Genomic DNA, 23,679 nt, shown 5'->3' on the forward strand with positions numbered 1-23,679 from the left:
TAGGTTTCTCATAACCAAGCTGAGTTATGATTAATATTCAGCATTCCTACTAGCTAGCTATAGGCATAAGTACTCCTTGCTGTACAGTCTGTTTTGTATGTGTTGGCCTTTGATATATATTTAACATAAATAAGATACAGTTCTGTTTTTCTATTTCTAACAGATCATGTTGTTCTATTCCCAACATTGCTTTATTGTAGAATATGTGTTATTACTTGACAGGCTGTGTTGTTGAAAGTCAAAGTTTATTTTCTGCTTATTATTTTGTTTACTGCCTTGTGTGGGAAGACAATCAAGCACCAAATATGAGGAAATATGCACAAAGAAATAGCTTGGAATAAGAACAATGGGACTACTCTCATGCTGATCCGATCACAAATCTCTCTTCCCTACTTGATATTTCAGCATGATTAAATGCTTTGCTCAGGTGGATTTTGTTGAGAATCTCTGCTGTATGTTGAGTTTTCTAGTTGCCAGTTTCTGACTGAGGGCATTACAGCTAAGTCTGTAACAACCTGGCACATTTCACCTCCTTTCTGCTCAGAGTATCAGTATGGATGCTGACACCAATTGGCTGCTTGCCTTTTGTTTCATGAGCCATGATACACAAGTTCCTCCTGACCTGCAGGGCATGCCCTCCACAGTATATCTGCAGAATGCTACTACCAGCATCCTTGCATTCTCAATAGCAACCCAAAGCTTAAAGACCCGAAGGGCACAATGAGCACGGAGTAAGTGCTGCCAGATGAAAAACTGCCTCTCTTAAATAGGAGATCCTAAGCCCTTACTAACAGCTGGCCAGTAAAACTGACTGGAACATTATCAGAATAGACATGACATCTGACTGCTCATCAGGCTTCCAAACTATAGGAGAACAAAAAATGCTTGGTCACAAGTTAGAGCATTATCATTACAATTTTTATGTATGCTCTCCTTTCTTCCCAACTAAGTTTTTATTTCTAGTGAAAGCTGAATCCTCCTATCCCACCCAAATTATTGAACACTAAAGCACTCATCTCTGCATACTAAGTTGGCTTTTATACACCATAAACTAAAGTGGCTCAGGCAGCTAAAACAGATGATAAATTCATGAGTTTTGTTGCCTTAGTTTTTGTATGGGCTTGGGAAAAGCATCATCTGACTATAACAGGATTTCTACCACGTAAGTAAGGCAGCTGGAAAGCACTGATATATGGAGAAGGATTGGAGCAGAGAAGAGTTCAGAAGACTAGTAGGGGGCGTCCCCTGGGATTCAGTCTTAGAGAGTAAAGGGGCCCAATACAGCTGGACGCTCTTCCAGTAAGGAAATCTTAAGGGTGCAATCTCCCTTAGCCACAAAATGAGCCAGCAGGGAAGAAGACCAGTGTGGATGCATAGGGAGCCATTTAAGAATACAGCAAAATTACATGTAAGAAACCCAAACAGCACCCAAATCTAAGTAGCATGAAGCACACCTTTAAAGCTCAATTCACTGCTGCTGATCACAAAACAAAACCAGTACTGTAATAAAAGGAGTAGTGGGATATTCAGTAGGCAGCATCCCTTGTCCTGGCCAAACCATGTGGGTATACGTCTTGGCAGGGAATGAAAACCCAAGCTCTACTGTAATGGGGGTTTGCAGATCTGTTCAAATTCCACCACATCTAACTAAAGTGAATTTTATTTGCCAAGCCAAAACTGCTATAGTGTAAGGAATTAGAAGAAGGAAAATAAAATCCCTACATGTAGCACATCTATGGAATATTTCTATGCCATTAGGTGTTCAGAAGAGTCATGTTCTGAAATACTTAGCTGTAACACATCAAAATCCTAGACTGCCCTTGTAAACACATTGGCAATTAAAAAGAAATATAAAGAAGAAAATCAGAGTGAAGTGAGGCCACATCACAAATGGAAATAATCAAGACCAAACGTATAGTTAGAATAATACAAGTGTATAGCTGTAATTATGGAGTAAATAGCCAGAGGGCATCTAAGAAAAGACTCACCAGTGCTGAAGCTTTCAGTTGAGATAAATGCTCACCAATGTTGAGGCTCACCACAAAAACTCCACACAAGAGCAACCTCCAGAAAGAGATACAATCTCAGAGGTGGTCAGCCCTTAAATGGGATCTAGGAGAGGTAGAGTCAAGCTCCACCCCTTCTGGGAGCAGAGATGTATTACCTTCACCTGTGCTCCCACAGCTTATTTGTTGCTTGCATCAGATGGTTAATCAGAGGTTCCGGCTGTGATCTATAGCTTCCCCTGCACCTACCTATCTGTACACCTATCTGTGTGACCTATTGTAGGGTACTTTCTTTAGAAAGGGGGTTGGACTCCATGATCTCTTAAGGACCCTTAAAATCCCAGCAGTTCTGTGATCTTGTGTGACCGTGAGTTCAAATGAGGAAAATTAATTAGAATGAACTGTGGCAGGTTAAATGCAGAAACCAACAAGGCAGACCAAAGAACAACTTACAGAAGGCAGAAAACATAACTAATCTTTTTCTTAAAACCATTACAATACAGTTTTTTGCCAGGAAGCTCGTACAGTAAGTGATCCAGAAACAGTAGAAGTGTTCAGAGAAGAAAAGGTCAGAGCAGATAAATAGAGAGAATTATTATGCCTAGTGAATGTGGAGGAGTTTAGAAAATTCTGCACTAAAAGCATGCTCCCCACAACTCACTTTTTTTTTTTTTTTATGAAAAATACCTCAAAGGTTCTGCAATCAACTGAACCGCAGAAGAACCTATAAAACATGTTCATCAGGACAAGAGATTATTCACCCAAGAGTGTTGAATTAAATGAAGCATGAAATAGCTTAAGTAACAAGTGCAGAGTATGACTTCTTATTTAAAAATGCCCAGGTACGTAGACAGAACAGATAGAAAGTGGGACAGAATGGAAAAAAAAAAAAAAAAGCTACTTAAAACAAAACAAACAACCAAAATAAACCAACTAACCCACACTGGTCCTTTCTACTGTGTTAAGTGGTTTGAACCATGTGAACAGAATCTGGGGACACAGATACAGATCAAAGAAGAGGCAGCACAGATTTCTGAATGAGGTCATGACATCTCCGAGGAGTCTGAAGATCTCAGAAGGTACATAAAGAAAACAAAGTTGAACCAATCTCTCCTGATTGTCAAAAGGCTCAAAAATGAAGCTGTGGTAATCAAATGGTCACCACTCAAACAAATAAGAGACTAATTACTGAGATATCTGAACACTAATTATCCATTAGCTTTTTGGTGAAGGAAGACCATATTTGAATCTCTCAAGCATTACAGCTTTGTAAAAGGACATTCTGACATTGCTTGCTCAGAGACAGCAAATACACTTACATTATCTGTTTTGTAATATGTCCTCATACCGTGAGCATCTTTTGTTCTTAACTGTGCTTAAAGGAATCTAAGCAGAGCTGCATGGCCCTGGTGGGCTCTGCTGAAAGACTGCACCTTCCCCAGTATACAGCAGAGCACATCTGAAAGGCTGCAGTGTTGTATCAGGCCAAAGGAACAAGAGGAAGAAGCACAAAGAAAGGGCACTTATCTAGGTAAAGCTTTCTCTGACTTGATCCCAGTGTCCCAGTGTCTGCATTTGTCCCTTCAGACACCACAACTCCTTCAGATCCTCAAGAGATGCATGCCTGTACTAAAAGCTGTTTTCCCCATCCATTATATATATAAATATATACAATATATAAATATAATACATTATAGTATATAAATATAATACATATATGTAAACATAAATATATACATTTATTTATAGTGACCAAAGTATCCTCTAGAAGTCAGTTTTTCTTCCCATGACTCTCAGATTTATTTAAATTGTACCTCAAAGCTCCAACTAGTTACACCTCTGTGGCCAAATCTCATCATCTTTCAGATGAGGCATCTCCAGTGTTTGCAATTCAGCCTCAGGCTCTTGTACATTTTGGTCTTTATTTTTCTGTATTTGTGCAATAGAAGCAGCTCTCCACAGTCAAACATGAAAAATAGTCAGACGTTTCTTTATGGCCTGGCATCTGTGCAGTCACTTCACATGCTCAGGGTAAAGCCTAAATGGGACCATTATGTTTGAACAGTAATATATAACCAGTTTGCACTAGTACAGTCAAATTCATACTCTATCACAAGCAAGTGAAAATAACTGTTGTATTTCATACAGCCCTCTCAAATGAAGCATTTATGGGATATGTTTCAATATTCTGGGCATAATTCATCTAGCTACAATTTATGCTGGTAGAGTAACCAAAGTGACTGGTCAAGTTTATGCAGAAGACACTAGTGCACTATTATCACTCCGTAAGTATGTTACAGTTAGTGGTGAGTATTTACCAAAATGACCCTTTGCCTTCACCAAGAAAGTGCTAATTCTACACCCCTTTGTCTGTATAGCATTTAGAACAATGACAAATAAATAATTTATAATTACTGGTCCTATTCTCTTCCTTGCAAGCTTGTAATGATTGAATATTACTAAATAAGGATATGACTGACAGAGTAGTTTGATTTATTTGATGTAAGTTACAAAGCTGAGATGCATCTGTTTAGGGAACTTTCTCATTCTTCAAGAAGCAGTATCAACTTTCATGGGGGAAAGAAGATGCAGTATTTTCCTTAGTAAACAGAATTTACCATAGGTATAAGTCATGCTTTCATTTTCCTTTATGAGAAAACAAATACAAATCACAGTGAATCTAAAACACTCTTCTATTACTTCTGCTGCTGTGAAAGATATAAAAAAACCATCCTCACCTATGATTTATGTGCAAATATAGATACTTGTTCCCTTTCTCTTGAGGTGCCTGATGGAAGGATACATAGTTGAAGTTAAACCTCCCAAGATTCACTGCCTCAGCAGCTAGAGCCCAAGGATAGCCTCTCAGACTGTATTTGGGGAATGTGGTAAGGGTAACTCAAAATGCATTTCCTGCAGTCATGTACATTGTGTTTTCACTAGAAAGAGAAAACTGTTTATGACTAAGGGAGGCAAATGCCTGCCTGATGAATGCCAACTTCTTGTAGCAGATGTTAATTTTCAGAAGACTACTTATGCGTAGAACATTTGGAGGAGCAGTGCTCATGCAGCTAACAAAACGTGTCATGCTACCCTTGTTTCCACAAACTCCCTAAATCAATTGCTAGTTTTCAGACCTCCCTGTGATCATGAGTTAATGCATGTTTGTCGTGGCTATCAAAAAAGCAGCAGTATAGTGTATATAGTGGAATGAAAAAAATATAATAAAAGTCAATTGAATTCAAGATCCTCCTCTCCAACTGGTTCATGAGGACTAAAATGAAGGCCCACCCCCAAAGCAGTTCACTGCCAAATTCATTTTCTGCTCTACTTTCTACGCAGCTATTTTGAAAATGCAACTAATGTCAAATGGGTTTTAAAATAAGGTTGCTCAGTTGCTGTGAAATGGAAAACAAGACAAAAGCTCACCAATTACACTGCAGAATACCTCCAAAAATTCTATTCCAATTGTGGCATCTTTCTCCAAAAGTCTGTGGTAAATATTTTGATCCTCACAGAGAGGCTCACATGACTTTGGACTCCTGTTGTGTTTTGGCTTGAGGCAAGTCATTCCATTGCTTTATCTACTTGTTATACAATCAAGGAGATGAAAACAAAACAAAACAAAACAAAAAACCCACAAAACTAAACAAAAATGGAGAGGTGGAGGGAAGAAATTCTTCTGACTAAGAACATTTTTACATTGATGACTAGAGTTCCTTTTAGAAAAGAGATGGTAAGTTAGCCTCCGCACAGAAATAAAGTTTCTTTCTAAAACCACGGGAGTTGTTTCTAGGGAATTACCTAGAGACAGGGAGCAATCAATCATCAGTGCATAAGCTGCACATCCATTAACAACTTGTTCTGTAGTGTTCTTTACCTAACATGCCTCAGTGGGACAGGGGTGTCTGTAGTCAGTCTTGTGACAGAGTGGAGATGGCCTCCAGGGGCCATCACTTTGACTCAGTGACCCTAGGGACAGGGGTACATCAAAAAATCAGCCTGTATCCTGCTCCTTTCGTGCATCTGGCAGAACAGTTCTTGATCCCATAACTCTTAAGAAAAAAACACAACACAGTTCCTTTGGGCAGTCTGGGGGACTTGCAAGTACAGCTATTTGTGCAAAACTACAAGTTTATGGCCACTCATGCTCTGAGCAGCTAAAAAAAAATCTTGAAGCTGTGGCATTGCACTGTAAATAATTTAGAAGGATGCCATAACTGTCTGGGGTCTGTCTGAGAAGGGAACTAGATTTGATTGCTCATCTCTGGGAGACTGCTCAAACTGCGTCAGTGCTGACATGAAGGCTCCATTCCCTTCAGTTTCTATGCAAGGGTTGTGCCCTGTGCTCTGGAATAGTGTGAGAAAGCCCCAGTAAAAGAAGGTTCAAAATGAATTTGAAATGTGCAGATATACAGCATACTTGCAGAATCATATACATATTACTTCATATGTACAGGTTAACTCAGTGTAGTATATTAATTATATGTATACCATATAACATAGATGATAAATGTAAATAGTAAACATCCAAAATAAGGAATGAACTGTGCAACATTTAAACCTATGATCCAATTTGGATGTTGGTTCTGTTTTATGAAATAGGCTGGACTAGGTGACCTGCAAGAAGATCATTTCACCTTTAGCTATTATTTGCTCTGGAAGTCACTTGCTACCTTGAGGTCCTTGCTGTAATTACTCATTTGTTATATAAGCATGGCTAGCTTCATAATTCCTTGCTATGCACAATTCTGTCACCTGAACACAGTGGTATCATCACAGTTGTATTGTTCTCTACAGGTCAACCTGAGAATAATTACCATTTCAGCAGGGAATAACAAGTCTTGCAAGCACACAGTAAGCAGGAGCTCCCTAAAGCACACTTTTATGCCTGCTGTGCCAACCAGCATGCCGGCTTGCCCTTGGTATCCCTGCTCAGTGCTCTTAGTGAGGAGAGGAGCTCAGCTGCCACAGAGGCTGCCAGATGCAGGATTTTGCATGGTAATGGATGATGATGCACAAGAACCAGCACATACATGTGTCAGCTGTCTTGAAGGTAATTGTCTCAAGTTCACGAATCATTTCACAACCACTTAAAGCTTTACTTCAATTGTGAGCACTGTAGTGTTGCACAGTTGTTTTTTTGTTTTGTTTTTTTTTGTTTTGTTTTGTTTTGTTTTACAAGTTATTTAGTCAGAAAAAGCAAAATACATTAAAACAGGTATACTGCCAACAGTTAGACTAACACAATAGCTGTAAGGTGGTTTAAATTGATTAAGTATCTGGTCTGTGTTTCTAACTCCATACGGACTTTGATACAGCAATCAAACTGTATTAAACATCTGAAAAAAAATGAGTAGAGAGAAGAACTTCAAGATGAGGAACACTGTGCAAATCTGTCACAAAGAAATTATTTTCAACATCTGATAAAAGAACTAGTAAAAAATTATTCCAATGTGACCACCATTCTCAAGACTGGCAAAGGTTCAGAAGACTTCAACGGAACAATACCTCAGCCTCTGGAGGAGCAGCCAAGCTGAGGAGCCCAGGTTCTGACAGCAGCTTTCCTTCCCCACAACTAATCTGTCTGCTTTAACACTCCAATTAGCTGAAGTCAAGCTATGGTGGAGGGAGTTCTGGATCTCCTCTGGAGAAATTCAAGACCCACCTGGATGCCTACCTCTGCAACCTGGTGTAGGAAACCTGCTTTGGTAGGGGGTTGGACTCAGTGATCTCTGGAGGTCTCTTCCAACCCCTACAATTCTGTGATTCTGTACTTACGGTGTTTCTTCATAAGGCTTCCTATATTCTTTCTGCATTGTACTTTGAGGACAGGTAATTTGAAGGCTACTAGCAGGTTATGGTACAGGTTCTCAGGACCATCATCCCTGATCCAGAGAATGGTACTCAGGGGCAGGGAAGGACATTCTGGTCAATCTCTTGCTTTCATCAGAGTCCCAAATAACAATTTTATGTGACATACCAGCAAGATACTTAAGGGAAATACTGTAATCAAAAGGCAATTTTCCTTCTAAATGACAGCTGTATCATAGGATCCATAAATAGTAAATTATATGATAATTAATCACTGTTTGCTTGATGATTTCCATTATAAATTATTCCAAGGAAGTAACCATTTAAAACATGCATATATTTATTATGACTTAGATTATGACTTGATCAACTGGGAATATTTGGTTAATTGTGAGAATCAGATGGCATTGAAGAACTGCTTATAGACCTACTGCTCAACCTTTTGTAAGCCCAGCAGTAAACCATACATTATTAAAAGACGTATAGAGGTGTTTGAATTGAGATCATTTTGCAATTGTTTGAAGACCTTCAGCAGAAGTCTTCAAACATTTTTTTCAAACTATATATCTGGCAGCTTGCTATGGCTGAGGTGTAGCACAGCTAATGTTTATTCACTTGAAAAGTATTTTGTCACACATGGCTGAAAAAGTTATTTGAAAATAAATGTGGGATTCCAAAACGGAGTGCAATACTAGTGTGAATGGATATATTTCTGCTGATTGCCAACTGAAGTGACCCAAAAGTTGCCATGACTTTTTTTTTTTTTTGGAATCACTAGAGACTTGATTTGAAAATAGGTAAGGTTACAGCAAAGGGCTGTTTCCTGCCCTCCATGACAAGAACAAAGGCAGTGTGTACTTTTGAGCCGAATTATGAACTCCTCCAGTGCATTTGCCAGGAAAATAATCTTCATCTAAAAAACAAAGGCTCAAAATTGAATCAGTGAAGTGTATTATTCTAATCATAATGACCTAATCTAATCTAAATGTAAATACAACATCAATCTATCAGTGCTAAGACACTTTCAAAGAAAGCATTTGGGAAATTAAGATTGCAGATGCTGAACGTGACCACACTGTGCTTACTTGCCCTTAGCCAGACTGATTCCCTCTTCCCTGCCCTAGCCCACCTCACACAGTCTGCGATCATGGTCTGCAAACACAAATGGCTGGAAAGAAATATTATTCCTGCCAGCATCACAGAAATATAAAAGCTCAGATTTTTCAGTGAGTCCTTGAGCAGCGTTCATCTTACAACCCAGTGTGTGTACGCTGAGAAGGAAATCTCTCTGTTTCATTCGATTTTTATGCCTGAAAACAGATTTATTGTATGTACTGTAACAGCAAAATGAGTCACATTTGTGAAAGGGAAATTCTCGAGTACTCACTTCTGCACCCTGATCTCAGTCAGAATAGCTCAGTAAAAGGCATGTCTGAAAGCTGCAGCTATTAGAATATAATAGAGTGGCATCCATAGTGCCACTGTATAATATAATCCAGTGGCAGTTTTAGGGCAGATTTAATATTTTGTCTGGTCTTAAACTGTAATATTTATGAGGAGGACAACAACATTGCAAAGATATTAAAAGCTGGGTGATGCCTAAAAATGTGTCTCAAGAGGATGGGAGATGGTAGAATATCCTAGGGAATCTCTTTTAAAATGGTCTGTGAAGTCACAATACTGACAACACTAATTTGTAATCATAAGCATCTTAAAACTTCTCACAAAAATATCTATCTATACTTATCTCTCTTAAGTCTATCCTATTCCCTTTCAGGGAACCTTTATTTGAGGTTAAACAGAAGTGAGAGTTTATTCACTTCATTAAATATAATATAATATTTCTTTTAGTTTGGCAGAACAAAACCTCAAATTCTCAGATCAAAGCCTGACATGAATTTCTGGTGGTTTATTTTTGATGTTGTTTTTTTGTTTTAATTTGATTGAAAAGCAATCCAAACATTTCCGCAACATTATTCCTAATTCTATTTGTGTTCCTACTCAGCACAACTAATAATTTCTAACGGCACCCTACAAAGTATGAATAGTGATGCAGAAGTACCACTTATTTTGTTTTCTACTTGCAACCTACTTCAGAAATCCAATGACAACAGCCATTTTCAGATGCCAAAACACAGACTAAAGGTAATAAAAGCTCACTTTTGCCATCTTCCAACAATCATGCTCAGAGGAGGCTCCTAGATATGCATACTTATCTACTCCCCTATTTTTGCCCCACGGGTGTATTACTGCATAGGTTTACTCTCACTTTTTGCCAACATCTATCAGCCAATTTTGACAAGACTTGATCAGCAGAACTGACACTATTCCCATACACAAACCACATGCCCCATTTGCAGGAGAACAACATTCCCACCTAGCTACCCATATCACTCCTATATGCAAACTGGTTAGGAGGAGTGGGTGTTGTTCATTCAAGTGAGGAGCAGACTAGGTGAGCCTAATCAAGGTGATGTCCTTGTATTTGTGGGGTTTTTCTAATTTACTATTTTCTCCTGAGTTTATCTCAGAAAGAGAGGAAGCAGAAGGGAAAATGGAAGTTACCTTGTATGTACCTGACATATATCATTGGTTTCTCAGTGAGGGCTTGAAGGCCTTCCATACAGACAGTTTATGAGTGACAGTGACCACTGCAGAGATACTCCTATACATACAGACACACATGATTATTAACTACTTAATGGGAAAGACCTCTGTATTTCTCCTCCTGGGCAAACCGCAGGATCATGCAAGAGAAGAGTGAATGGATAGAAAACCCAGCTTGCGGTTATAAATGTATATATATACAACAAAAAATGGCGGTTCTCTTTGTGACCAAAGTCTGTGCAGTCAATGGCAAAACTTATCCTCTATCCCTATGTTTTTAAACACTCTGCTTTCTCTCCACTATTCTGCAGCCTAATGTAAACATTTAATTTGTAACCTGCAACACTGCCCAGCAAAAATACCTCCCAGCATCTCTCTGTCCTTGCAGAAGGTGAATTACTGTGATAGTTACAAGCTCACCCCTGTTGGTCTCCATAAGGTAGGAGCACGTATTTATCATACCCTTGCAGTAACTGTGTGAAATAGTTAGACATTTATTTGACTGCTAGTTCAGGTCTGTGTCTTTCTTATGCTGGGGGCTCATAAGAGTGGAGCAGAGGTGACAACCTTGTTCCTCAACCTGCTGACTACACTTCTTTTGATGCAGTCCAGAATCTGGTTGGCTTTCTGGGCTGTGAGGCACATTTTTGGCTTGTCATCCAAAATTAGGCTAACACTGAATTTTTTAGCCCATCAAAAACCCACTCCATTCTCCTCACAGCTGTTCTCTACCCACTCTTCTCAGTCTGTGCTTGTGCTTAGGGTTGCCCTGACCAAGGTGAGGGACCTTGCACTTGGCCTTGTCACAGGTACACACCTCAAATCTGTCCAGGTCTCTCTGGGTGGCACCCCTTTCCTTCAGTGCATTAATTGTAGTGCTCAGGATATAAAATTACACACACATAAATGATTGTAATATTAGGCCTGAAAAATACGTATAAATGGAACAGTGATAAATCTAGATTTATGCCATATTTTTGTGCTGCATGCTAAATAACCTGCTTAATCAAAATGACAAATTGGCAACATGACTTTGGGATCCATTTGTACAAGGAACCCTGCATTGTTATATTTATGTTCATTGTAAGTGAATAATTTTATACTTACTGTTACACTAAAGTTAAATCCTCTATAATAGCATGACTCAAGTGCAGAGGTGTTGCTGTTCCTTATGTTCCATGCTGACCAATTAACAAGCTTGATTACGGCCATAAATTAAATTAACTGGAACTGTAAACAGATTTTATAGCTCAGATGACAGATTGTTTCATTCCTTACAGAGCTCTGTACAACAACAGTAGTACACATTGTTAACAGTAATCAACAGCAATATATGTTTTCAGGCCATTGTACAGTTCTTGGTTTTGTCTTTATCTATTTCTATATTTTATTGCCTGTATTTTAAGGTCTCCAGTCACCTCAGTGCTGTTAGAAACCATGATGTTGTTTATGAGCTATGGTTTTCTCCCAAAGCACATAAAATAGATCAAAGTCTCCCTCAGAAGACTTCATTTGACCTCAACTTTAATGAGTATGGGCAAGAAGGGATTACTCTGATAAGCAAGCTTTACTGGGATGGTTTAAATAGACTTCGTTGGCCCAGTACATTGTAAGATGACATTGAATTTATAGTGTATGACCAATGTCTTAGCTGTTGTTTGCTTCTCCTCTGCCTTTTTGGAAGGATATGAGAAGCCTGACACTTTTTTTAAGAAACATTTTTTTCAGCAATATAACTCTAGTTATAAGAGGAAAGCTAAGCTTGGAAAAATCTAAATCTGACCATCAATCATAAACAAACACGATCTTAAACTCTAGTCAAGCCTGGAGGATTGAGAAATCTCTGAATGTGTTACACTGCTGCTTTACATATATTATGATAACAGAGTCAGCTCTATTCCAGACTTAGATAAGTAACAGAAGCCTTTGTTTGAGTTGAACACAAAATATTCTTCCTTGTGAAGGAGATCATTTTCTTTTGTTTTCATGGATTTAATTGCTCTGCTAAGCTGCAGCTTTTTTCAATGAATATTGGCAAACCAAATAATTATGTCTTGCATTTCATAGTGGCTGATACATGCTCTCAGAATCTATTGCTTGCTCTGAAGATCCATTGCAAACTCATCTGAACTGGCACAAGCTCTTAAGCATTTGTTAACCTTGAGGCATTTTTGAGCATATGTTAATGCTGTTTATATTCAAGATTTTAAATGTAATTTAGCAGACTGCCGTAAAGCATGGGAACATCCATCTGTCTAATGATATCTCTACTGAAAACAGAACTGAAACCATGAAAATTGCTTGATAATAGCAACTCCTTAAAAAAAAAAAGAACAAAAAACAAGACACCACAACATTTTTGACAGTAAAAACATTTTCTATAATCTTGCTGTCAAAAAACTTTAAAAAGAATGAGTTTCAGAATGTTACATACTGATATATACACTTTAGAGTCCCTATTTTGTCAGCTTCTGGTCCCATTTCTGACCCCTACACACAAGAACAGTAGTAATTAAGTATGTTCAAGTACATCTTTCTTCAGATTTGATTATCTACCATTGTACCTGGGTAAAACCTGATGAGATTCAGTACTGATCTACCTGAAAAAGCAACATAATGTTTTAGATGTTGTATGGTGGTTGCATAAGTGCCTCAGGTGGCATGAACATCTCTCCTGATGAGGTTCTGAACTTAAGATTTGGGATGAAAGATTTGATTAAGAGTTATTTACTTATTTAAAATTGCATTAAGTGGAAAAACGTAATATTCTAGGGACTTTATTTGTCATGTTGTCATATTATACTTTCATTTAATAACTTAAATGTTTAGTGGAATGACAATCTGTGTCAAAATTTAAGCCTGACTATAGTAGATGATAACCTCGAGTCTGTTTTGGTAATGAATCAGAATGACTTCTATGCATATAAATAAGAGTTTGATGGCTGCATGTGTTGTAAACACTGATTAAAACCATAATTAGAGCTAGCTGGAAGAGCTGACATGAACTAATTTTAATATTGCACTTGTCTGATCACACATCATAGTAATACAAAAATAACAGGGTGAAGAATAGAACAGTGCAGGCCAAGGAAAGCCACATTCTCCCTTCTCTTTCTAATGTAGCATTGATGGTGCTGTAGTTTTTAGGGATTATTTCAAATCTTTTTATGAATTTACTCAGGAAGAAATCTTACTGTGGGAGTAACAAAAGAACACCTGGAAAATCCATCCCAAGTGTTAGCCCATGCTAGTGAGCTTAGTATTCCTCAGCATCTATAGAAACTGGCAAACATCACTGCCTATTGTGTTGGTAAGTCGTTTATTTATCTTACCTTTCACTTCTCTGTCTCTACTCCCATGAATCAGATGACTAATTTTTCATATGTGAAAAGCTGAAACCAGAGTATACACTACAGCAAATACAGGGGAAAAAAAACCCTTACACAAAGTCTTCTAAGTTGGTCTAGTCAGAATACCGTCCAAGTTGAGACAAGATCTCTCTTTGCTGTGTACTGGACCTAAGAGCCTGGGTGTTTGAGCTAGAGTGCCAGAAGATTTGAACAAAGGTTAATAATTGCAGATAATGTAATATACAGATGTTAAAATATATATACAGAAATTGTATGATAGCAGATGTTAAAAATTAATTTTTTTAGAAATCCAATGACCTGACCTTCAAGTGAGTGGAAAGAAGAAAACAACCACACAGTTATGAACTCAATGAGCTTTCTATAAATGCTGGGAAAATAAAAGAAAAAAAAAAAAAAAAAAAAAAAGGAAAAAAGAAAAACCTGCAGTGTTCATCTTGAATTTGGCAAGAGAAACCTCTGTATTTGAGCCAGTACTTAGTATTGCCGATGGAGCACAGCAGCAAAGTTTCCACTTTCATAAAGCATTTGAGAAGAGCATCTTATCTGAGCCTAACAGTAACTTACAGGGAGGGAGGAAGTGAGGCTGCTGGCTCTTGCTTAATTAAATTTCTGCTGTTACAAGGAGGAAATTTTGTGCTAATCATCTTAAAGCAATCTCTGCTGTAATTGTCTCTTTGCGAAAACAAGAATCCAATAATGTGGACAGCTGAAGCAAAAAACAGGCAGCCCTCCTCACATCTGCCAGCCAACCTGCTTTGGGCAAGGAACAGCTGCATGTCAGGGTAACTGCTCCATCAGGGCCATTCCAGCAGCAGGCTGAGCACTCCCAAGTGTGGCAAGGCGGTTACTGCCCAAACCCACCCTATTGCATCCACCTGCACAACTAAAGCAAGTAACACCACCTAATGGTATGCCAGCAATATGTCTTTCCTATGCCACAGACCAGTCCTTATGCTTAATTTAGATAGTCGTCGTAAAATATTTACTGCAGATGATTAATATTAAGAATAATGGGAAGCAGGAAAGAGCTCCACATCCTTGGGAACACATTTAATGACTTATATTCCATCATGTTATCTCATTTTGTGAGGTCATGAATCCCAGTAAACATAATGACACTTGAATGATATCTTTGCTCTCTAAGCTTCTCAGCACACAACGGTAATATTTTCTCTTTCCAGAGATGAAGATATTGCATCGTTTGCCTTTGCACAGATCAAGATGAAGCCTGAAGTGATTTTCCACACTGCAGGATGGAGAAATCTTATCACATTCTGACTTCTTCAGGGATGTGTCCATGTTTATAATAATAATGCAGTCTGAAATGTGTGGGTACTACAATCAGTACAGTGCAAGTAATTATTCGCTGATCACAGTCCTTGATTTGGAGAGAAAGGATGACTGACCAAAGCTCTTACATACACTGCAGAAGTTTAAACTAAGATATTTTACCTCTCTAAAGCTCCACGCTCAAAATATTTTCAATACAACATTAAATATATTAAACCAACTTTTAAGCAAACTTTTGGTTAATACTACTAAATTGTAAAAATACATAAAAATTTGGCCTAACATTAATTTCCTGTTGTGTTCTTTCACATTTAAAGCTAGAGCCTGGAGTACATACCAAAGCATTGCATAGTCCTGGGAAATATTCCTACAGGTATTTGATTGTGAATATTTTTAATTGCATATTGTCATATTTTATACAGCCAGGTCATATTAAGAATCTAAACAGTATCTGAGCTGTTTATTTCACTTTCTAGGCTAATGAATGATGTGGTACAGCTGAGACGCATATCCTAACACTAACCTCTTGGAGCAGAGTCTGTAGTATGGAAATTACTGCAGTCCTATTGAGATCAATGAGCTGTATTGAATCATACAAAGTTTAGAGTATTTAATCTTAAAACATGAGCTGTTTAGGAATTCCCATTTTCTTCCTTTATTAGCAACTGAATAGTAGAAACATGTTCTAGTCCTATGAAATGTGAGTTACTACATGTGTCTGGATCCTAACTAGTTAAACTGCCATACAAAGATGCTGAAGTTGAAAACGTTATGCTGGATATAAGAGACAACCTTTACATAGATTTGTTTCTACTACCTATGGTCTAAATAAAAGCTGGTATTTCTAGTTATTTGCCACTAAAAAAGAAAGCATGATAAAGTATTTATTACAATAGACGGGATGCTATGAAAAATGTCCAAAGGAAAGAATCTAATTACTTAGAATGACACTTGTTTGGGGGCGGGGGGGGGGGGGGGGGGGGGGGGAGGGGAAGGTGTACTGTCCAAGTTCCATGCAGAGGTCAAAATGAGAGTCAACATTAAAGTGCTAAGAATGATTTACAAATCTATTGTAGACGAAAATACTGTTCATACAGAACAATTTGTGGTATCTTTTTTTTTTTTTTTTTTTTTTTTTTTTTAAATAGCATAAGCTTTCACACTTATAGATGTTTCTTTTGCCAAGATTTAGTGGTTTTTTAAACCAGATTTGTCATTAAAAAGGCAAGCTAATAAAAGTATATTTACAGATTCAGTATGAAATCAGCCTGCTTTTGCCTGAGTAAAAAATGTTTGTCTGATATGTCTGGAATATGATGGTCCAGTGCCATACAGAGATTCATGAAGATTTTACTACTTGACCTCAAGAACATAAAAGGTTTTCCAAATACATTTTGAATTCTCTTAATAAAGAGATCTTCAGATTTAATAATTCAAGAATACACTACTTAGACAGAAAAGAGCAACTATATGTCAAATTGTAGAGGTAAAACTCCCTGAGGTAGTACAAATATCTGAAATACGGTATAGTAAAATTCAGAATGACACGTTACTTTATTGACAGTTATTTAAAATTCCTTGCCCCATAAAGTTATGCTCTCATTACCTATGAGAAGTGAGAATATTCCTAACCTGCAACAGTAAAATCTTTACGTAATTATATAACACAGGCTGTCATCAGGTGGTTAATATTATAAAACTGTTATGTTAAGCCCAGATAAAAGTACACTCAAGTGACTGCAAAAAAAAAAAAAAAAAAAAAGGCATTTGACTTTTTTTTTCCTAGGCAAACTCTGGGGAAATAGAACTTTATAAAGCTTGTATATCAATAACATATTTGGGAGACATCTGCCAGCTTTAGCAAAATTCAAGATTTTCAGTTCTGAGAGGAGTCAGATGAAGACCTTCCACTTTCTTAAGAGGAGGCAGACTGGTGTAAAGGCACACGTGTTGTAGTACGAAAGCTTCCCATCTGCCACCCATCCCTTCCAGCTCTACCCACCCAACTCCCATATGCTCCATCTTCATTCTTATTTCCAGATCATTTTCCTCACTAGCTTATTCTCTACAGGTTTCTTTTAATTTGCCATCTAGCCCCTTTCTTTTCATTTTCTATGCCTATTTTCTCCTCACTTCCTTAAATTTCTTCATGATTTCTCACTTAAATGTTACTGCTCAAGACTCAACAAAACTCCAGAAGGCTAGTTACCCATTGAGGTGCTTCCTGGGACCTTCTGGATTTCAGCCTTCTCTATTATTCCCTTTGCACTTTCTATTTTGCTTTTCTCTCCTCTTTCCTCTGTCATCATTTAGGTTCCGTGATCTTCAGTTGTTTCTTGATGGGGGAGAGTGTTGACACCCTATCATTTAGTCCATTGTGTAGGATAAACATTTAACTACCATGCTGCCAGCGCCAGGCAGAGGACATACTTTCATTCCAAGGTTGCCCTTGGAAAAGGCCTCTACAGCTCCTTTATTGGGGTGGAGGTGTTTAGCAATTTGCACAATGACATCTGGCATATGTTTACAGTCTGTACTTAGGCTAACAAAAGAAAAATGACAGGTTTTTTTTCTAGCCAGATGTTACAGACACTATGGATTAGTATTTTTTAGTATCCCACACGTTTACTCTGAAGTTTGCTCATCACTCAGCAGTAAACTGGACAGGTCATTTGTTCTGTTTCTGTGAAAAGAGAACTTTTAAAGACACACATCAAGGACAATTATCACTCGTTGGAGGCGCCAATTTCTCTGAAGGTTTTTTCTTGCAACTTCCAGAGTCCCTTTTTGATTAAATGAGCTTAATCTTCTCTAATAGAATAGAGCTTTTGTATGGGATAACCATAGAGAGGAGCACTTTTGTGAGGAACATTCAACGTTAATCAGTACTCTTGAAAGCAAAACCTTTCTCCTAAGAAGCCCATTCAGGTAAACACCATTAAACATATATCGGCTTGTATGTAAAAAGAGAGAAGTTTTCTCCCTTCCACCAATGAAAAGCCACCAGAAATTAATTATACTTTCTGTAATTATAAGAATCAGGTCCTCACAAACACTAAAGTCCTAAGTAGCTACAACCATGGTTCTGATGAAGCATAAGCTACTAATAACACTAACAAAGCTTAAAAACCCTTCACATTGGGTGAAATTCAGTCTGAAGAAAGAAATCCCATTCAAAACTGTTTAAGTAAATATGTGATTTTTGATGAAATTATCTAGGCAACGTGACTAGAGATACTTCTATTTCCATGCACTCTCCTTTCTGCTACATCCTCCACCTGGTTACCATTATTGCTACCCAGTATATGTTACAATACCTTCTGCCTCTACTCTACGTGTTACCCCGATGCTACACGTGATGTGGAACACCAAAGAATTCAGTGCAGAAACTCCATTCAGTCATTATCAGGGTGCAGAAAGCAGCTGTTGATGCTGAGATAAATCATTTGCTGTTTTGTTTGAATTATTTTTGTACATCATACAGTTTTGAAGCAGAGATTATGCTGATTATGTTGTGTGCATCACTGAATACAATGCAGTTGTGCTAAAATGATTTCACAAGAATATATTTTATTAGTTTCTAATATGAAATATATTTGAGAACCTTTCAGTTTGTACCTGCCAGCAATTGCTAGTAAGGAAGTTCATTAAAGAAGATTTGGAATGTATCAGAGGAACCTTATAAAAGAACAAAAAAAAAAGTATTTTTGGTAGCTTTTATGACTGAAGAGGGCTATCAAAGGCAGAAATATCTGTTCAAGTGCACTGCACACATTTAAAGCGGCACGTGCTCCCTTCAGTATTTTTCCCCTCTCTTAGCTTAAATGTAATCCATATAAATACAGATTAAAGAATAATATTCCTGCCTATATTACAAAATTGTCACCGTTTAGATTTACTGCATGGAAAACAATGATTTCTACATATAACAGAAATTTATATACATACATATATTCTTCCCAGACAATGCGCAAGGGTGCTCTGAAAGTGATGCCTCCTGTTCTGTTACATTGGCCTACAACTTCAGAGGTGGATGTTGGTTTTATGGCTGTAGAGGCTGAATCTTCCTGCCAATATTCCTTTACATTTTGTTTTTGTGTAACAGATGGCAGTAGAGGGAACTGTCTGACACAACGATGTAGCAAGCAAACCTGGTATTCAGTTCCTCTGTGTCGAGAAAAAACTATCCGCTGATATTCACTGATGTTTGCTGAATGTTTATAGAGACCAAACGGCGGGTGTTAGCACGGTGAGGCAGTGGGTGGTGCAATTCAACTGTGGCAAAAGAAATGTTAAGGACAAGCCACGTCCTCTTGGCCATTGCTGGGGAAAATGCATAGGTAATGGTGGTGATTGTGTTGAATAATAGTGTTTAGCAGCCGAGAAAAACTTCTCTACCAAATAGTTACTGTGCTCTTTGTATTTGTTGTAGTTTCCATGGAAATAAATAGGAGGCATTACATTTGGAGCAGCCTATGTACTTTTAGCAGCTTAAACAGGCTACAGGCTGCAGGGAAGGTCTGTGCTTTCATTCTCAGAAAAGAAATAAATAACAAACAAAATAAAATAAAATAAAATAATCCTACTCATCTTTTTAGTCTCATAACTTGCATTGAATGTAATGAAAAATGATTATAAACAGGGTCTTATAAATGACCTGTAGGCTACAATAGAGGATTCAAACAGTCAGAGGTGTTCGTGAGCCATTAAAAATTAAAAATCCTGTTAATTCTGAACTCTTTAGGAATAGGTCAGCTCTAAATTCAACTTCTCGCTGAAACTATTTACATTTTGCTCATCACCTGAAAAACACGTGAACTGGGTAGTCATCATTTCTGGATTCAGTTACCAACTTTCCCTTGCTGCAGAATAAAGCTGAAACACTGCACATGTCATGCATCACAGAGCACTGAATCAAATGATTTATGAGTACCTGACAGGGATCTGATGCTTCTAATTTGTTAATCAAAAGTGTAAGCTGTAACAAAAAAATCAGAGAGTTTTTGGTATTTGGAAACACACCTGGGGAAGATCAGACTTAGTGTCCACACATACCCATCTAGGCATATGGAAACCGTAAGGCAAATAGAAAACTCCTGCTGCTCAGCCTTGCTGTTTTTCTGAAGTTCTTTTATGTGTTTTACATGTATGCAGAATGTTTGCCAGGCTTATGAAGAACCCTGGGGATTTTCATAGATGCATGCACTTGCTCTCCCACTAAGCTGTTCCCAGGCTGCCAGAGCAACCAAGGAATCCCTGCAGGTCCCTGCTTTAGGGTCTCTGGTACTGCAGTGTGGCATTAAGCCCCACAGGGCTTGCGTTCCTCACCTCCAGTCTCAGGCTAGGTAGTTTTTTTACTGGGACCCCCCTTTACAAAGGAAAAATAGCGTCTCTCCCCTTCTACAGACAGTAAATCCATATATGCTGATTTGTTATTTCATGCCTAGAACTTTGTTTTTGGTACCATCTTGTTTGCAGAAAGATCAAGGAAAAATGATTAAACATTGATAAGCCTTCTTTTCCTTTTGTCTGGCATTTCTCGTACTTCCCCTCTTCTCCCCACGGTACATTTCCAGTATATTAGCAATATGACATATTGCTTCATCTAGACTCTGTGGATTATTGAAGTATTTCTTCCTCTTAATGAGAGAAACTGGGCATTTGTTTACCATAAGTCCTGCCTTACTCATTTCAGACTGCAGTAAATGTTTGTTCAGTGTCCCCTACCAGCTACTGACAGTAATAACACATATTCTTAGGGGATCACAGTGCCTCAGTATTAAGACAAATGTTTTTGCTCTTTTTCTTTTTTTTTTTCCTTTTCTGAAATAGCATTATGTACAAAGTAATTTCCTCTCTGTAAGTTATTTATGCTGTTGCAAGCACTAAGGAAGGATCACAATTCATTCAAACACCAAGAGACAAAAAGAAAATCCACATAGAAAGCAATGAGCCTGTTGCACCATTTTGCACAGTTAGGGAGTATGGATCCGGCCATATTCTTACAGCCAGCTCTGCAATGAATATAGAAAGCTCCTTTTGGCACAAACTTGCTGGGCTGATAGCTTCCTGTATTTAAAACGCCTGCAACTACAGCTTGCATCTATATACCTTTAGAAGAGTTTGCTTTTTTCCAGTGTTTTTTCAATGATACAGTACTTTGTCTAGAAATTATAAGTTGTTTTACATGTAAACCTGAACACCATTTTCTTATTGCACATAAATATACATTTAAAACCTCTGTCTGCACTTAATTCCCAGATAACCAGTAGGAAACCACGAGGCTTAGATCCTATAGTTTAAGTCAGAAAGAAAGCTGAGATGCAGTCCTACTGACCATTCTGATTTTCCATGGGATGCTTATCTCACACAGCCTGCTGAGACATCATTTTACAAAGTAGTTAGGGATAGATAGCCTTGTCATAATACTGAGGCTAACTGTTGCTTTTGATACTAGAAATTGCAGTGCTACCAGTTTACAATAGTAAAAAGAAAACATATGTAGACTCTGGAGACAAAATTATGGCTCATTTCTGGTACTGTGAGTATCTGGACTCAGCATAATCACAGTCTTGAAGAGCTGTTTTAACCCCAGAATTGAATGGATTTCTCCTTGGTGCTCCTCAGCTCATGGACTCACTACTATGTAGCAATGCATGTTAAACTGTACTCCAATTTCCTATCGGGCCAGCAAGAACTAGAAATGCATATTTGTATAAAGTGTTTGAACCTCTGGAGGGTGGGGATGACCAAGGAATATTGTAGCAGAACCTCTATCAATGTTTTTCAGCTTCTTAAACCCATTTGTGTGCAGATTTTAACTTTTGTGCCTTAAACTTTCTTGATTATGAGTCTTATGATAGTTCTTTCTTTCAAAAACCATCACATTAATTTTAGAGAAAGAAATTCTAGTGCTTGTGCCTTCAGAAAAAAATAAAATAAATCTTAAAAACTTGATCATAAAAGCTCAGAAAACAAGGGAAAATAAAAATTACATTTCCCCCCCTTTTCTTCCCCACTCTTTAACCCTCCCCCCCCCCCTTTTTATTTTCCTTTTTTTTTTCTTTTTTTCTTTTTAATTTTGTGATTTGAAAGGTGATAAAAAAAAGAGTCTATTTCTGAAAATATGCAATTCATCCTTCACAACCTGCTATAGCTTTGTTGTGTGTTCCAGATAAGTGTAGACTATCTACTCTATCTGGAATTTAGGACTGCAAACATAATAAAAATAATTCCATTTCTACTGTGCTTTAAAATAACCCAAACAGAAATATGCCAGCTTCCTAAAAGTTAAGTTTTCTGATGAATAACTTGTTCAGGAAAAGGCAGAGACTCCAGGACACATTTGTCCAGATACTAATCACAACACAGGTTCTGTCTTGAAAGATAGATAAATATCAGAAACTTCCTTGTCATTTGCTGTAGGCATATGCATACACTTCTGCCAATATCTCTTTGAATCTGGCATCAGATTTTGCACCTTCTACACCTCCAGAATTTTTCCTTCAGTTCTCAAACTCTCTTCCTTCAGAGTGATGTCATCACCCTCACTCGCCCTTCCCAGTGCTTGGTTAGACACCTGAGACTCTCTGCTCTTGAGATATCCTCCTTCACTTGCTTCTTGCCCAACTCAAGCAGCCTTGCACTAGATCGCTTCTGATATCTGGATCTTCTCCTCCCTAGGCTGGGTTCCTTTATATGTACTTTGTTATATTGTACTTATGCTGTTATGTAAAAATGGCAGAGCAGTGACCACAGTATAGGCAGAACTTCGGAACCAGGACTTCTTATCTAACTCATACCCTGACAATTTTCAAATGCCTCTGTCACCACATCCTACATTTATCCTCATGGTTAATGAGCCTAAGTACATCTGAGGTCAGACTGCCAATATGAGCAAAATCCAGCCACCATTCAGCTTTTCCCATATGGGAAACAAATACCAGAATCTTTCACTGGAGGAAACTGTTTTGATTTCTCCTTACATCATTCCAGACAATACTGAATGGATACTGAAGAACTTTTCCTCTTTTTACATAGTGTGAAGTACATGGCTGGGAATTCTCCATGCCCTAGTGTGTGTTTGATAAAAAAAATTAACTACCTCCTATAATTTAATTGTAAAATGAACACTTCCTCCTCCTGCAAATGATGTTTCCATGGAAACTGCTCATGGTACTGTTGCTACAGAATGGAGGGATTTTATTAATGGGTCTTTCTATTCTTTCTGAATTTAAAAAACAGCTCTAGCTCAGAGTCTTGAGGCTTCCACATTTCTCATTTGCTGCAGAAAAATATACTCAGAGAACAAGGTGCATAAAACAGACCATGCTACAATAACAGAGTAAGAGAGCCTAAATTTTTGCTCTGTAGAACTTAAGCTGAGGTGGAGTTGCATTTTCGATTTAATACTGTTCATGTAAAGTGATAAAATATATCTGTTATGGGGTAATGTATTAGTGATTTCAGAGGTTGATTGTAGGCATCACTGATTAGGGATATTTTGAGTCCATTGGGAGTCTCCTGAAAACCAATTACATGTGAGAAGTACTCTTAGCATGAGGGAAGCATCAAAAACAACTTATATTTCT

The sequence above is a fragment of the Excalfactoria chinensis genome, chromosome 3 (assembly GCF_039878825.1).
Source record: "Excalfactoria chinensis isolate bCotChi1 chromosome 3, bCotChi1.hap2, whole genome shotgun sequence".
In the NCBI taxonomy this organism is placed as follows: Eukaryota; Metazoa; Chordata; class Aves; order Galliformes; family Phasianidae; genus Excalfactoria; species Excalfactoria chinensis.